At 38.5% G+C, this 14,813-nt stretch overlaps 1 pseudogene; it reads left to right on the forward strand.

Annotated features, from left to right (window-relative positions):
• The window catches only part of LOC127435791 (WASH complex subunit 4-like), a 36,547-nt pseudogene that overhangs the window by 9,091 nt on the left and 12,643 nt on the right, over positions 1-14,813 (forward strand).

A 14,813-nucleotide genomic window follows, 5' to 3' on the forward strand; every position in this document is an offset into this window, starting at 1 on the left:
TCATACTGCTCAGGAAGGAGACACATTCTATCTCCTATAGAAGAACGTAGTTTGGTGTGAAAAGTGCAGATCAATCCCAGAACAACAGCAAAGGATCTTGTGAAGATGCTGGAGGAAACAGGTAGACAAGTATCAATATCCACAGTAAAAAAGAGTCCTATATCGACATAACCTGAAAGGCTGCTCAGCAAGGAAGAAGCCACTACTCCAAAACTGCCATAAAAATCCAGACTACAGTTTTCAAGTGCACATGGGCACAAAGATCTTACTTTTTGGAGAAATGTCCTCTGGTCTGATGAAACAAAAATGTAACTGGTTGGCCATAATGACCATCATTGTGTTTGGAAGAAAAAGGGTGAGGCTTGCAAGCCGAAGAACACCATCCCAACCGTGAAGCATGGGGGTGGCAGCATCATGTTGTGGGGGTGCTTTGCTGCAGAAGGGACTGGTGCACTTTACGAAATAGATGGCATCATGAGGAAGGAAATTATGTGGATATATTGAAGGAACATCTCAAGACATCAGCCAGGAAGTTAAAACTCGGTCGCAAATGGGTCTTCCAAATGGACAATGACCCCAAGCATACCTCCAAAGTTGTGGCAAAATGGCTTAAGGACAACAAAGTCAAGGTATTGGAGTGGCCATCACAAAGCCCTAACCTCAATTTGACAGAAAATTTGTGGGCAGAACTGAAAAAGCATGTGTGAGCAAGGAGGCCTACAAACCTGACTCAGTTACACCAATAATACTTATTGTGAGAAGCTTGTGGAAGGCTACCAAAAACAGGTGCCCCAAGTTAAACAATTTAAAGGCAATGCTACCAAATACTAACAAAGTGTATGTAAACTTCTGACCCACTGGGAATGTGATGAAAGAAATAAAAGCTGAAATAAATAATTCTCTCTACTGTTATTCTGACATTTCACATTCTTTTTTTTCTTTTTGGATTTTCTCCCCTTTTCTCCCAAATTTGGCATGCCCAATTCCCAATGCGCTCTAAGTCCTCATGGTGGCGTAGTGACTCGCCTCAATCCGGGTGGCGGAGGATGAATTTCAGCTGCCTCCGCGTCTGAGACAGTCAGTTTGCGCATCTTATCACGTGGGTTGTTGAGCGCGTTACCGCGGAGACCTAGCGCGTGTGGAGGCTTACGCTATTCTCCGCGGCATCCACGCACAACTCGCCATGTGCCCCACCAAGAGCGAGAACCACATTATAGCGACCACAAGGAGGTTAACCCAACGTGACTCTTCCCACCCTATCAACCTGGCCAACTGGTTGCTTAGGAAGCCTGACTAGAGTCACTCAGCATGCCCTGGATTCAAACTTGTGACTCCAGGTGTGGTAGTCAGCATCTTTACTTGCTGAGCTACCCAGACCCCTGATGATATTTCACATTCTTAAAATAAAGTAGTGATCCTAACTGACCTAAGACAGGGAATGTTTTCTATGATTAAATGTCAGGAATTGTGAAAAACTGAGTTTAAATGTATCTGGCTAAGTTATATGTCAACTGTATAGTTGATCTAATTTTAATGACAAAATATGCATTGAAGTGAGGATAAAAATATGATAAATGATGATACAGTAAATTCAAAAGGTGTTAGTGTACACCTTTTGAGGCTGCTATTATACTTTAGAAACAAGCCGTTATAAATGTATAACCCTCCAGCACTGGCCGCAGAGAAACACGGAGGAATAAAAAAAAAAAATAAGTAAAAAAAAAAAACTCTTGGAAACTATCTGTGTTGATTTTTGCCAATAACTGATAGTTCCAAAAAGCAACTACTGGCACAGATTAATCAGTAAAACCGATAAATCGGTTGACCTCTATTGTTCAGTTAAGTCAACGATTCAGTGACTCACTTATAGCATAAAAATATGCTCATTTGTCACCACATACTGGAGTAAAGATGTAATCTACAGAAATGGTCACTAAACAAATACAGTAAGTGAACAAATTCAAATAAATTAATTACTATTTGAAAAACTGTGAACACAGATAAGCAAAATGAAACAAATAATGCAGCATACCAGTGTTGTTATACTAAATATCCGCACTCTTGGAACACTCCTTGGCCAAACAAATTCAAGGACCGAAACTAACTGTTGTATAAAAGTAAAAAATTATATAAATATAAGCCTAATAATATGAAGTTCTTCTCTGTTTTGTTCATGCAGGCTTTTGTGGAGCAGAGGTTTGATGATCCTAGAGAAGGTGTATCGGTCTCAAAAAAACAGTGCCTTTGCTGAGGAGTTTGCTTACAATATCACTATTTTTGCCAATGTTGATTCAAAGCTTGGTTTGTGCTAATCTACTTTACATTATTGACAATAATAGCCTGGGTTTTGTTAATCATTATAGAAACTGCGGAACTTGGGGCCTTCATCATTTGTTTTCTTGTAGCTTTATACATCTGATATCATTACTATGATTAACAATTAGGATCCATATGTGACATGTAGGCGAGCCATCAGAGAGATAAGTACGCAGGGGTCTGTGGTCTCTTCGTACTGCACTTCCATATCTTCAGGACTGTCGACAAGAAGATCTACAAATCTCTGTTGGATGTGTTTAAAAAGGTGACTGCTCATTTGTGGGGCTGAATACTTCACGTAAAGAGCTGCAGTGCCTATTTAGTCATTATTAAATCCCTCTCTCTTCTCTAGGTCCCTGCAGTGACATTAGCAGCTAATATAATTTGGTTTCCTGACACATTTCTGCTAAGTAAAGTCCAAGCAGCAGCTAAATTGATGGACAAGAAGAGTATTCAGAGCATCCGCAGCAACAGAGATACATTGCTGCAGCAAAAGGCACAGACACTAATGAAGTATGGGCTATAAATAAATTGTAATTTAGCTCCAGCAATGCTAGGACCAGTAACATTCATAGTCATAGTATATGTATGTTTAGGTGCTGACATTTATATTATGTCAGTTTAAAGATTTTGCTAAGGGTACCATATATTGACTGCATTTTAAACACATTATAAACATGTATAGTATGAACACTCTGTATCTTTGTGGGCAGGGACATGCAGTCTTACTACATATTTGTAACGTCTTGGATGATGAAGATGGAGTCCATATTATCCAAAGAACCAAGACCAGAAGAACTGTCTGAAGATTTGAGCAACAGTTGTCATGTCTTTATGCAGGTAGAGACTGGTATTATCATATTTCTGTCTTGAGACTTATTTCTAATAGAGCTCGATTGAAGTGATTCCTCATTTTTTTCTGCAGGGAATCCTGTATGCTTATAGCATCAGCACCATCGTCAAGACCACCATGAACTTGTACATGTCCATGCAGCGGCCCATGACCAAGACCTTTGTGAAAGCCCTCTGCAGATTTATGGAGCTGTTAAAAGTGAAATTACTGCTAATGGATATGCAAATAATTGGTGCACACAATGATTATGAGTGGTGCTTATGTACAGGTTGTACTAGGTAATGTATATTCATTCTAGTATACTTTAATGTCTGTAGGTATTGTGAACTATTTCCAATGTGCACTTGTTCTAGTGCACTAGTTCTAGTATGCGAGGCAGTGTGCACTACAAATTTACTAGTTGTAGCATCATAGGTATTTTGATGTGCACAGCATTTATAAACCGTCCTTATTATGCACAGGTTGTACTAGGTAGAGTACATTAGTTCTGCTGTACACTAGGTATCATGCACTAGTTCCAATGAGCATGTACAGTGCATCCAGAAAGTATTCACAGCGTTTCACTTTTTTCACATTTTGTTATGTTACAGCCTTATTCCAAAATGGATTAAATTCATTATTTTCCTCAAAATTCTACAAACAATACCCCATAATGACAACGTGAAAGAAGTTTGTTTGAAATCTTTGCAAATTTATTAAAAATAAAAAACGAAAAAAAAAATCACATGTACATAAGTATTCACAGCCTTTGCCATGACACTCAAAATTGAGCTCAGGTGCATCCTGTTTCCACTGGTCATCCTTGAGATGTTTCTACAACTTGATTGGAGTCCACCTGTGGTAAATTCAGTTGATTGGACATGATTTAGAAAGGCTCACACCTGTCTATATAAGGTCCCACAGTTAACAGTGCATGTCAGAGCACAAACCAAGCCATGAAGTCCAAGGAATTGTCTGTAGACCTCCGAGACAGGATTGTATTGAGGCACAGATCTGGGGAAGGGTACAGAAAAAATTCTGCAGCATTGAAGGTCCCAATGAGCACAGTGGCCTCCATCATCCGTAAATGGAAGAAGTTTGGAACCACCAGGACTCTTCCTAGAGCTGGCCGCCCGCCCAAACTGAGTGATTGGGGGAGAAAGGCCTTAGTCTGGGAGGTGACCAAGAACCTGATGGTCACTCTGACAGAGCTCCAGCGTTTTTCTGTGGAGAGGGGAGAACCTTCCAGAAGAACAACCATCTCTGCAGCACTCCACCAATCAGGCCTGTATGGTAGAGTGGCCAGACGGAAGCCACTCCTCAGTAAAAGGCAAATGACAGCCCGCCTGGAGTTTGCCAAAAGGCACCTGAAGGACTCTCAGACCATGAGAAACAAAGATTGAACTCTTTGGCATGAATGGCAAGTATCATGTCTGGAGGAAACCAAGCACCGCTCATCACCTGGCCAATACCATCCTTACAGTGAAGCATGGTGGTGGCAGCATCATGCTGTGGGGATGTTTTTCAGTGGCAGGAACTGGGAGACTAGTCAGGATTGAGGGAAAGATGAATGCAGCAATGTACAGAGACATCCTTGATGAAAACCTGCTCCAGAGCGCTCTGGACCTCAGACTGGGGCGAAGGTTCATCTTCCAACAGAACAACGACACTAAGCACACAGCCAAGATAACAAAGGAATGGCTCTGGGACAACTCTGTGAATGTTCTTGAGTGGCCCAGCCAGAGCCCAGACTTGAACCCGAATGAACATCTCTGGAGAGATCTGAAAATGGCTGTGCACTGACGCTCCCCATCCAACCTGATGGAGCTTGAGAGGTCCTGCAAAGAAGAATGGGAGAAACTGCCCAAAAATAGGTGTGCCAAGCTTGTAGCATCATACTCAAAAAGACTTGAGGCTGTAATTGGTGCCAAAGGTGCTTCAACAAAGTATTGAGCAAAGGCTGTGAAAACGTATGTGATTTTTTAAATTGTTTATAAATTTGCAAAGATTTCAAACAAACTTCTTTCACGTTGTTATTATGGTGTATTGTTTGTAAAATTGAGAAAAATAATTAATTTAATCCATTTTGGAATAAGGCTGTAACATAACAAAATGTGGAAACAGTGAAACGCTGTGAATACTTTCCGGGTGCACTGTATTGTGCACTAGTTCCAGTTCACAAGACACAAGACATTGTGCATTAGTTTAAGGATGCTAGTCAGTGTGTATTAGTTCTAGAATACTTGGAAAGGTGTGCGCTAATTCTGGTATACTAGGCACTGTGCACTAGTCATAGTACACTAGGTAGTGTGCACTACATATGTACAACACTTGTTGTATTGTGCACTATAAATCTAGAACATTATTTGTAGTACACTAGGTAGTGTGATTTGGACAGTGTTTATTATGCACAGAGTGTAATAGGTAATGTACATTCATTCTAGTATACTTTAGTGTATATAGGTAGTGTGAACTATTTCCATTGTGCACTTGTTCTAGTGACTAGGTAGTGTGCACTAGTTCTAGTTCACAAGACATTGTGCATTAGTGTGTTTGCTGGTCAGTTTGCATTAGTTCTAGAATCCTTGGAGAGGTGTGCACTAATTCTGGTATACTAGGCATGGTGCACTAGTCACAGTACACTAGGTGGTGTGCACTACATATCTACAACACTTGTTGTATTGCACACTATAAATCTTGAACACTATTTGTAGTACACTAGGTACACTATGTGATGCAGACAGTGTTTATTATGCACATGCTGTTCCAGGTAATGTACATTCATTCTAGTATACTTTAGTGTGTTTATAGGTAGTTTGAACTAGTTCCAATGTTCACTGGTTCTAATATGCAAGGCAGTGTGCACTACAAATACACTAGTTGTAGCATCCTAGGTATTGTGATCGTTTATAAACTGTTTTTATTAGTTCTGCTGTACACTAGGTTGCATGCATTTCCAATAAGCATTTAGTGTGCACTAGTGAATAAGACATTGTGCATTAGTTTTAGTAAGCTAGTCTGTGTGCATTAGTTCTAGAATACTTGGAGATGTTTGCACTAATTCTGGGATACTAGGCATGGTGCACTAGTCATAGTACACTAGGTGGTGTGCACTACATGTCTACAACACTTGTTGTATTGTGCACTATAAATCTTGAATACTATTTGTAGTACACTAGATAGTGTAATGTGGATAGTGTTTATTATGCACAGGCAGTAATAGTTGTAGTTCACAAGACATTGTGCATTTGTTTTAGTAACACTATTTGTATTGTGCACTATAAATCATGAATTCTATTTGTAGTATACTAGGTAGTGTGATGTGGACAGTGTTTATTATGTACAGGCTGTGGAGCTCACTTTCCACCGGCGCTCCGTGGTAGTGGCAGATTCTGTGTCTCACATCACGCAACAGCTGCAGTCTCAAGTCACTTCTCACGCACCTTACAGTCCCTGATAGCTGATCCCACAAAAGCTCAATGGGATTAAGATCCATAACACTCTTTTCCAATTATCTGTTGTTCAATATCTGTGTTTCTTTGCCCACTCTAACCTTTTATTTTTGTTTTCTGTTTCAAAAGTGTTATTTTTTTATTTATTTTTTTGCAGTTCTTCCCATAAGGCCTGCACCCCTGAGTCTTCTCTTTACTGTTGTACATGAAACTGGTGTTGAGCAGGTAGAATTCAATGAAGCTGTCAGCTGAGGACATGTGAGGCGACTATTTCTCAAACTAGAGACTCTGATGTACTTATCCTCTTGTTTAGTTGTACATCTGGCCTTCCACATCTCTTTCTGTCCTTGTAAGAGCCAGTTGTCCTTTGTCTTTGAAGACTGTAGTGTACACCTTTGTAGGAAATCTTCAGATTTTTGGCAATTTCCAGCATTGTATAGCCTTCATTCTTCAAAACAATGATTGACTGACGAGTTTCTAGAGAAAGCGGTTTCTGTTTTGCCATTTTTGACCTAATATTGACCTTAAGACATGTCAGTCTATTGCATACTGTGGCAACTCAAAAACAAACACAAAGACAATGTTAAGCTTCATTTAACAAACCAAATAGCTTTCAACTGTGTTTGATATAATGGCAAGTGATTTTGTAGTACCATATTAGCAATTTAGCATGATTAATCAAGGATAAGGTGTTGCAGTGATGGCTGCTGGAAATGGGGTCTGTCTAGATTTGATCAAAAATGACTTTTTTAAAATAGTGATAGTGCTGTTTTTTACATCAGTAATGTCCTGACTATACTTTGTGATCATTTGAATGCCACTTTGGTGAACTAATGTACCAATTTCCTTCCGAAACAGTAAAATCTGTACATTATTCCAAACTTTTGGCCGCCATTGTGTGTGTGTGTGTGTGTGTGTGTGTGTGTGTGTGTGTGTGTGTGTATGTGTGTATATTTTATATATATATAGAGAGAGAGAGAGAAAGAGAGAGAGAGATAGATATGTAGGTATATATATATATGGAATTACCTGCATTTATGTATAAATTTGCCTTAAATCTAGTTTGATCTTCATCTAAGTTACAGTAATGAACACACACAATCTGTTTTATCTAATAACACAAATTATTGTATTGTTCTTGTACATATTGAATACATCATTCAAACATTCACAGTGTAGGTTGGAAAAAGTATGTGAACCCTAGGGTAATGACGTTAACAAAAGCTGATTAGAGTCAGGAGTTTGAAAACCTTGCATCCAATTAATGAAATTATATTGGAGTTGTGGGTTAGAGCTACTTTGACTTATAAAAAGCAATCAAAATTTTGAGTTTGCATCTGCTGACGTGTACCATGCCTCACAAAAAAGAGATCTCAGGAGACCTACTTGTAATCTTAAACATCTAGTTCAGGTTGAGCGAACGCTGGCACGTTTGGTTGCCGCTGCTGTCTGTTGTGTTCGTTTGTTTATTTTTAAAGACATACTTTTTCTTTTTTACTTAATTTTAGACACTAGAACAAACTTTTTGTGTTGGACTATCGCTCTGATAATAGTATCAATCAGGGATTTACTTATTTTTATATTTGTGCAACTTTTCCACTGTCGACCTAACACGAGCCCACGCCACCTTATTGACACTATGGCCGGTGTTGTGCTATTTCCGACAGCCTGGCTGGAGCCTACCCCTTCGCGTGCACACACACAGTAACACTGTGTTTCCTCTAGATGGCAATTAAAAACTCTGAAAATTCGTTCAAAGGCTTCATCCTGTTCAGTTGAGTGGGAAAACCTTTTTATCTATAGATGGCATCGTAGATTCTAAAGACTCATAGAATTAAACTCAGTGGCTTTCAAACCTCCTCATTTCAAACGTCTTTGCCAAACGTGCGTATAGCCACAGTTATATTGATGTTTCTACACAACTCATGTCATTTAACACGTTGATGGATCATTTGAGGTCATTTTCTTGGTCTGCTTGAAAATAAAATCAGTATGAGTAGAATTTTACACAAGTGTCAGCTGCTCACAAAATAATTACATATTAAAAAAAAATATTGCATTTGATTCTTTTGACATAGACTTATTCAGGGGTGTAATAATTGGGCAGAGTCATTTTTAACCACATGCCTAGATTCTACCTCTCATTCTTCTGTCTGGACGCTCAGATAGTCATAAAAATAGGTTTGGTGAATTAATAAATGCAACACTGTATGTCCTATAGATCATTTGACTCTTTTGACATGGACAGTCTTCTTATTATACAGGGGGGTAATAACTGGTCGAGGTCTTACTTTCTCACCTGCCTAGATTCTACCTCCCTTATTCTTCTGACACAAGCAACACTGTATGTCCCATAAAACTTTTTGATTCTATTGACATAGGCAGTCTTTTTATTCAGGGGGCTAAAAACTGGGCGGGGTCATTTTTACCCATCTGCCTGGATTCTACCTCCCTCATTCTTCTGGCTACATGCCCAGATAGTCATAAAAATAGGTTTGGATTATTGAAACAAGCAACACTGTATGTCCCATAAAGAAATTGATTGTACGGAAATAGTCTTATTATTCAGGGGGGTAATAACTAGGCACAGTAATTTTTACCCACCTGCCTCATTCTTATAGCTGGTGGCTCAAATAGTTATAAAAATAGGTTTGAATGATTAAAACAAGCAGTGCTGTATGTCCCATAAAGCATTTGACTCTTTTGACATAGACAGTCTTATTATTCAGGGGGGTAAAAACTGGGCGAGGTAATATTTTCCCACCTGCCTGGATTCCGCCTCCATCATTCTTCTTGCTGGATGCTCATAAAGTCATAAAAAAATAGGTTTGGATGATTAAAACAAGTAACACTAGATGTCCCATAAAGCATTTGAATCTTCTGACATAGAAAGTCTTATTATTCAGGGTGGTGATAATTGGGGAGATCCTATTTTTCCACCTGCCTGGATTCTACCTCCCTCATTCTTCTGTCTAGATGCTCAGAAAGTCATAAAAATAGGTTTGGTGGATTAAAACAAGCAACACTGTATGTCCCATAAAGCATTTTACTCGTTTGACATAGAAAGTCTTATTATTCAAGGAGGTAAAAACTGGGTGAGGTCATATTTTCCCACCTGCCTGGATTCTACCTCCCACATACTTATAGCTGGATGCTTGGATGGATCATAGATGATTTAGATCATTAAGCCTGTTTGAATGTGTCCTTCACGTCTGCATAATTGTAACAGGTAGGACATAGAAAATACACTTTTGATGTCTCTGAACTCATGATTGGTGGTACCACCAATTGCAGCACAGGCAATCTGAAATTAGGCAAAAACGTATGATCTTTCAGCAATGTTATGAACAGACACTGTAACTGTTGGTGGACTGGGTACTTACCCAGTTATTATCACCGCTTTCCTCCCCACAGGCATGGCACAGCTGGGTCTGGTCATCTAAAAATAATCAATTAAAGTGAGAAGGATAACATGATTGCTCTGACACCATCAATGTACAGTATGCATTGTAAAAGAAATAGTGCACCCTTTTAAATAAATGATACAGGTGAAGTTCTGCTAAACAAATCTAAGCACACTGGAAAAATCAAAGTTTTCTCTAAAATACTTTGCAATTGCATTAAACATACCACTCTTTTGGAGAAGAGTGACAGCTATTTCCTTCCTAAATTCTTCCATTCCCTTTGCTGTATTGTGGAAAACACTTAGCTCGTCTACGAGTACACATTCAGCAAACTAAAAAAAATAAGAAAAGAAGCAATTTGATAGGATAGAGAAATCAAACATAAATTAGACATCAGCAGACCATATACACCATAATTTTTCTATATTGTGTGTCCCAAGATCATGCTTTAGGGGATTGACAGTTTAGGAGGATAACATACATGAGCTATTTTGAGTCACTTACTTTCAAAACAAAGACACCACCGGATGTGCCATCTGGTTGTATTGGGCAAGGCAGTGTATCGCTTGACCGCCTTGATACATTGCATCCCTTGTGTCGCAAAAAAGCCCTTATATGAAAATCATCATTATTGTAACACTGAAACACAACTGATTTTATTTTGCAAGAAATTATCGATTTAGCACATAAAAAGCACATTTTGTATATTAACAACTACCTTGTTGCATTCTGGCATCGTTTCAGATTTGACAAACTTTCTCCCATGTGGTCAAGGAATAAAGCCCTCCTTTGGGATGACAGCATAACCTTTTAAGATTTTTAATCATTAAAAATTGTAATAGTTAGGAGATAAAGATATATGTATACACATTAAATTATTCATGTTAAATCAACAATTTCTATTCAAATGAAGTCATTTCAATGTACTAAAAAAGGTTTAAAAAATATCACTATAAAAGGTTATACAATCTTATTAATATTTCAATATGTACTTTGTACAGACCTGTAAATAATAGAAGCCCATAATATTAATTAAAGGGATGTTATAATAGCAATACTATGAAATCAGATTAAATAATTAAACTCAATTACCCTGTAGGTTATTCTGAAAATGTTTGAAATGTACATCTAATGCACATAATTAATAAATAATAACCCCATGAATTAGAATAATTATTAAATTAAATAATAATAACACCACCAACTGGCCACCATAACATGCTGCCACTGGTTTCTTCAGCCCCAGATCTGAGGGGGGCATACAGTATTACCCCATGGGTCTAACTTTAAATTTTCACTTCAAACAAAAAGTCACATTTTTTGGTCCACAAATCTACATACATTTTTGTGTCCACACAACATTTAATATCCAGCATGACAGAATGTTACATATCACTTTTTATATATATATGAGATCAAGCTTTTGACACTTAGGACAATTGAGGGACTAGTTCATAACTATTACACATGGTGAAAACATTCACTGATGCTCAAAAAGACAACAGACTACTACATACATACTATACTTTATGTAATTATCTGTAATGTAGATTGTGATGAGCAGTATTAAATAAAGAAAAATCTTTTATCTCTTATATTTGTATAAATTATGATTTAAATTTGTATAAATTATTTATGAGAAAAGGGAATGCAAACTTATCTTCTCAACTATGTACTGTATACTGTTTATTAAACCTCAGATTAATGGGTTATCAGCAGACTTTTCTTCTGCTTTCTATCTTGTTTCTGAACAGCAATCTAAATCGAGCAATTCTGTGATTTGGCTCTTTAATGTTTCAGTTTAGGAGCCATTGGCTCCTTAGTCATTTTTTTAGCCTGGAGCCCTGCCAAACCTATTTTTATGACTATCTGAGCATCCAGCTAGAAGATTGAGGGAGGTAGAATCTAGGCAGGTGGGCTGAAATGACTCTGCCCAGTTATTACCCCCCTGAATAATAGGTCTATTTCAGTACAAACAAATACTTCATTTGACTTATAGTGTTGCCTGTGTTAATTCACCAAATTTATTTTTATAACTATCTGAGCATCCAGGCAGAGGAATGAGGGAGTTAGAATCGAAATAGATGCTGAAAAAGACTCCGCCCATAATAAACAGATATTATTCTGGTATATGACAATGTTTGTTTTTTTGCCAATGTTGCAAGATAGGCAGTTACAGCATATTTCCTGTGACTACTGCATACATCATTTAAAACTAACAGGTTTATGAAATAAAATACTAATTAAAAAAATAATCATGCATGTTAAACTCAAATTTGTGAACTTGTACAATATCGTTTTATTGCACGAGTAAGTAGCATGTAGTAATGACAAAGAAAATATTTTTTTAAATATGTAATTAAGCTGCTGACACTTTAGTGTAAAATTCTACTCACTGATTTTACTTCCAAGCAGACCAAGAAAATGACCTCAAATGACCCATCAACATGTTAAATGACATGAGTTGTGTAGAAAAACCAATATAACTGTGGTCATACGCAAGTATGGTAAAGACGTTTGAAATGAGGAGGTTTGAAAGCCACTGGGTTTAATTTCTGAATCTATGGTGCCATCTACAGGTAAAACAACATGATTTGCTCACTCAACTGAACAGGGTGAAGCCTTTGAACTAATTTTCGGAGTTTTTCCTGCCATTTAGAGGAAATACAATGTTATTGAGTGCCTGCACATGAAGGGGGGTCTCCAGCCAGCCAGTCGGAAATAGGCACAACATCTGGCTCGGTTCCGTTCACCTTCGGGTAAGTCTTTACTTTCTCACTGGCTGTTCGGCTGCTTTTTTGGTGTGGGATTATAATAGTAATTATAATAATTCCTTACATTTATATAGTGCTTTTCTAGGCACTCAAAGTGCTTTACATAGTGTAAGGGGAATCTCCTCAACCACCACCAGTGTGCAGCATCATCCTGGATGATGTGACGGCAGCCATAGTGTGCCAGTACACCCACCACACACACCAGCTATTGATGGAGAGGAGAGTAGAGTAATGAAGCCAATTCAGGGATGGGGATTATTAGGAGGCCATGATAGATAAGGGCAAATGGGGGGAATTTGGCCAGTGGGGTACACCCCTACTCTTTACGAGAAATGCCCTGGGATTTTTAATGACCACAGAGAGTCAGAACCTCGGTTTAACGTCTCATCTGAAGGACAGTGCCTTTTTACAGTATAGTGTCCCCGTCACTATACACAGCCCACAGGATGAGCACCCCCTACTGGCCTCCCTAATACCTCTAATAAAGAGGTTGGGCAGTTTTAACAGGCTGCTTTTCTTACACCCGACTTTCGGTCTGTTTGGTCTTGTGGTGCGCTGGCTAGCGTGGATGTTTAAACCTGGTTGCGAAGATGCATTATATTTTGTTGATTGTTCCGATCATCCTGGGGTACATTAGATACTTTGTTTCCCACAACAGGATTTATACTGCTTGTCAGAAGATTCACTTTGCTTATCTCATCATGTCATGTTGTGTTACTCATCTCTGGATTTCCTACATCTGAATTCATCATTCCATCTTCATGCTGGAACTTATATTCACTGTGTTGCATTGGGAAATGCTCGCCATCCCCGTTATATGCACCGTTGATCATGTTGAAAACATTGTAAGCAGATACTTACTACAACCATTTATGATGGAGGCCATATACCGGTCATTTGCTCAGCCACTCACTGCTGTCTTACTGACACCTCACATGTTTGAGACTGGGAGAGTTAATTTTGGAAATCTGTGTCTGTTGGAATATTCATTGGAAAACTTCTATCCGGATCCAGTTAAAGCCTTGTCTTCTGATGCCTGCCCTGTTAAGATGCTGTTCTCTGTCAAATAAATCCTACAAGTTTAATGACTTTTATTTGTGACAGAGACTTGGCTAAAACGGCTGTGATTTTATGTCTCTTGGTGAACTGTCTCCTTCTGACTGTGCCTTTTTCAGCTCCCCCAGGACCACTGGTTACTGTGGTGGTATGGCCACTATCTCCAAGAAGTGTTTCAAATTTAGACCACTAACTGTTGTGGTGTTTGCAAGTTTTGAGTTTTAACTTCTAAAGATTGTGCCTTGGTGTATAGACCTCCCAAAATCAATAAGGCTTTTGAGGAATTTTGTGGAGTTTTTGACATCTTTGGTGTCTTATGACAGACTATTAATTTCGGGAGATTTTAACATTCATATTTGCTGTCCTTGTGCAGTCAGTGTTTTGGTCCCACACATCAAAAGACCCACACATTTTTTTTTACTCTAGGTGTTTCTGTGTCCAGTATTGAGGTGTTTGATGCTGGTATTTCTGATCATAGCCTGGTTATATGAAGTGTTCTGGTTATAGAAGTGTCTGTCACTTCATGCACTCTGTCTTTTGATCCTCAGCCTCCTGTTTACACCTGTGCTATACATTCATCCACAGCTATGCATTTTTCAGAGGCATACTCAGCTAATACTACTGATGGCCTCTGCTGTATGGACACTGAGGACCTGGTTAAAACTTTCAACAAAATAAAGCCCTAGGTTCTGTTTCTCCACTTAAGCTTAGGCATTGTAAGGCCAAAACTGATCCTGAGCCCTGGATAAATGAGAGTACTCGTGCGCTTAGACAAAAGTGCAGGAGGGCAGAGCGAAAATGGAAAAAAGATAAACTTCAGGTCTCTTATGAAATTCTCAGGGCTTGTTTAAGGGAATTTCCAAAATCTGTTTAGAATGCCAAAACAAAATATTTTTCTGATTTGATTGCAAGGAATGCTCATAGACCCAAGGTTCTCTTTAAAACCATCGACTCTTCTTAATCCTACTGCAAGTACTCA

Source organism: Myxocyprinus asiaticus, chromosome 46 (assembly GCF_019703515.2).
Source record: "Myxocyprinus asiaticus isolate MX2 ecotype Aquarium Trade chromosome 46, UBuf_Myxa_2, whole genome shotgun sequence".
Classification (NCBI taxonomy): Eukaryota; Metazoa; Chordata; class Actinopteri; order Cypriniformes; family Catostomidae; genus Myxocyprinus; species Myxocyprinus asiaticus.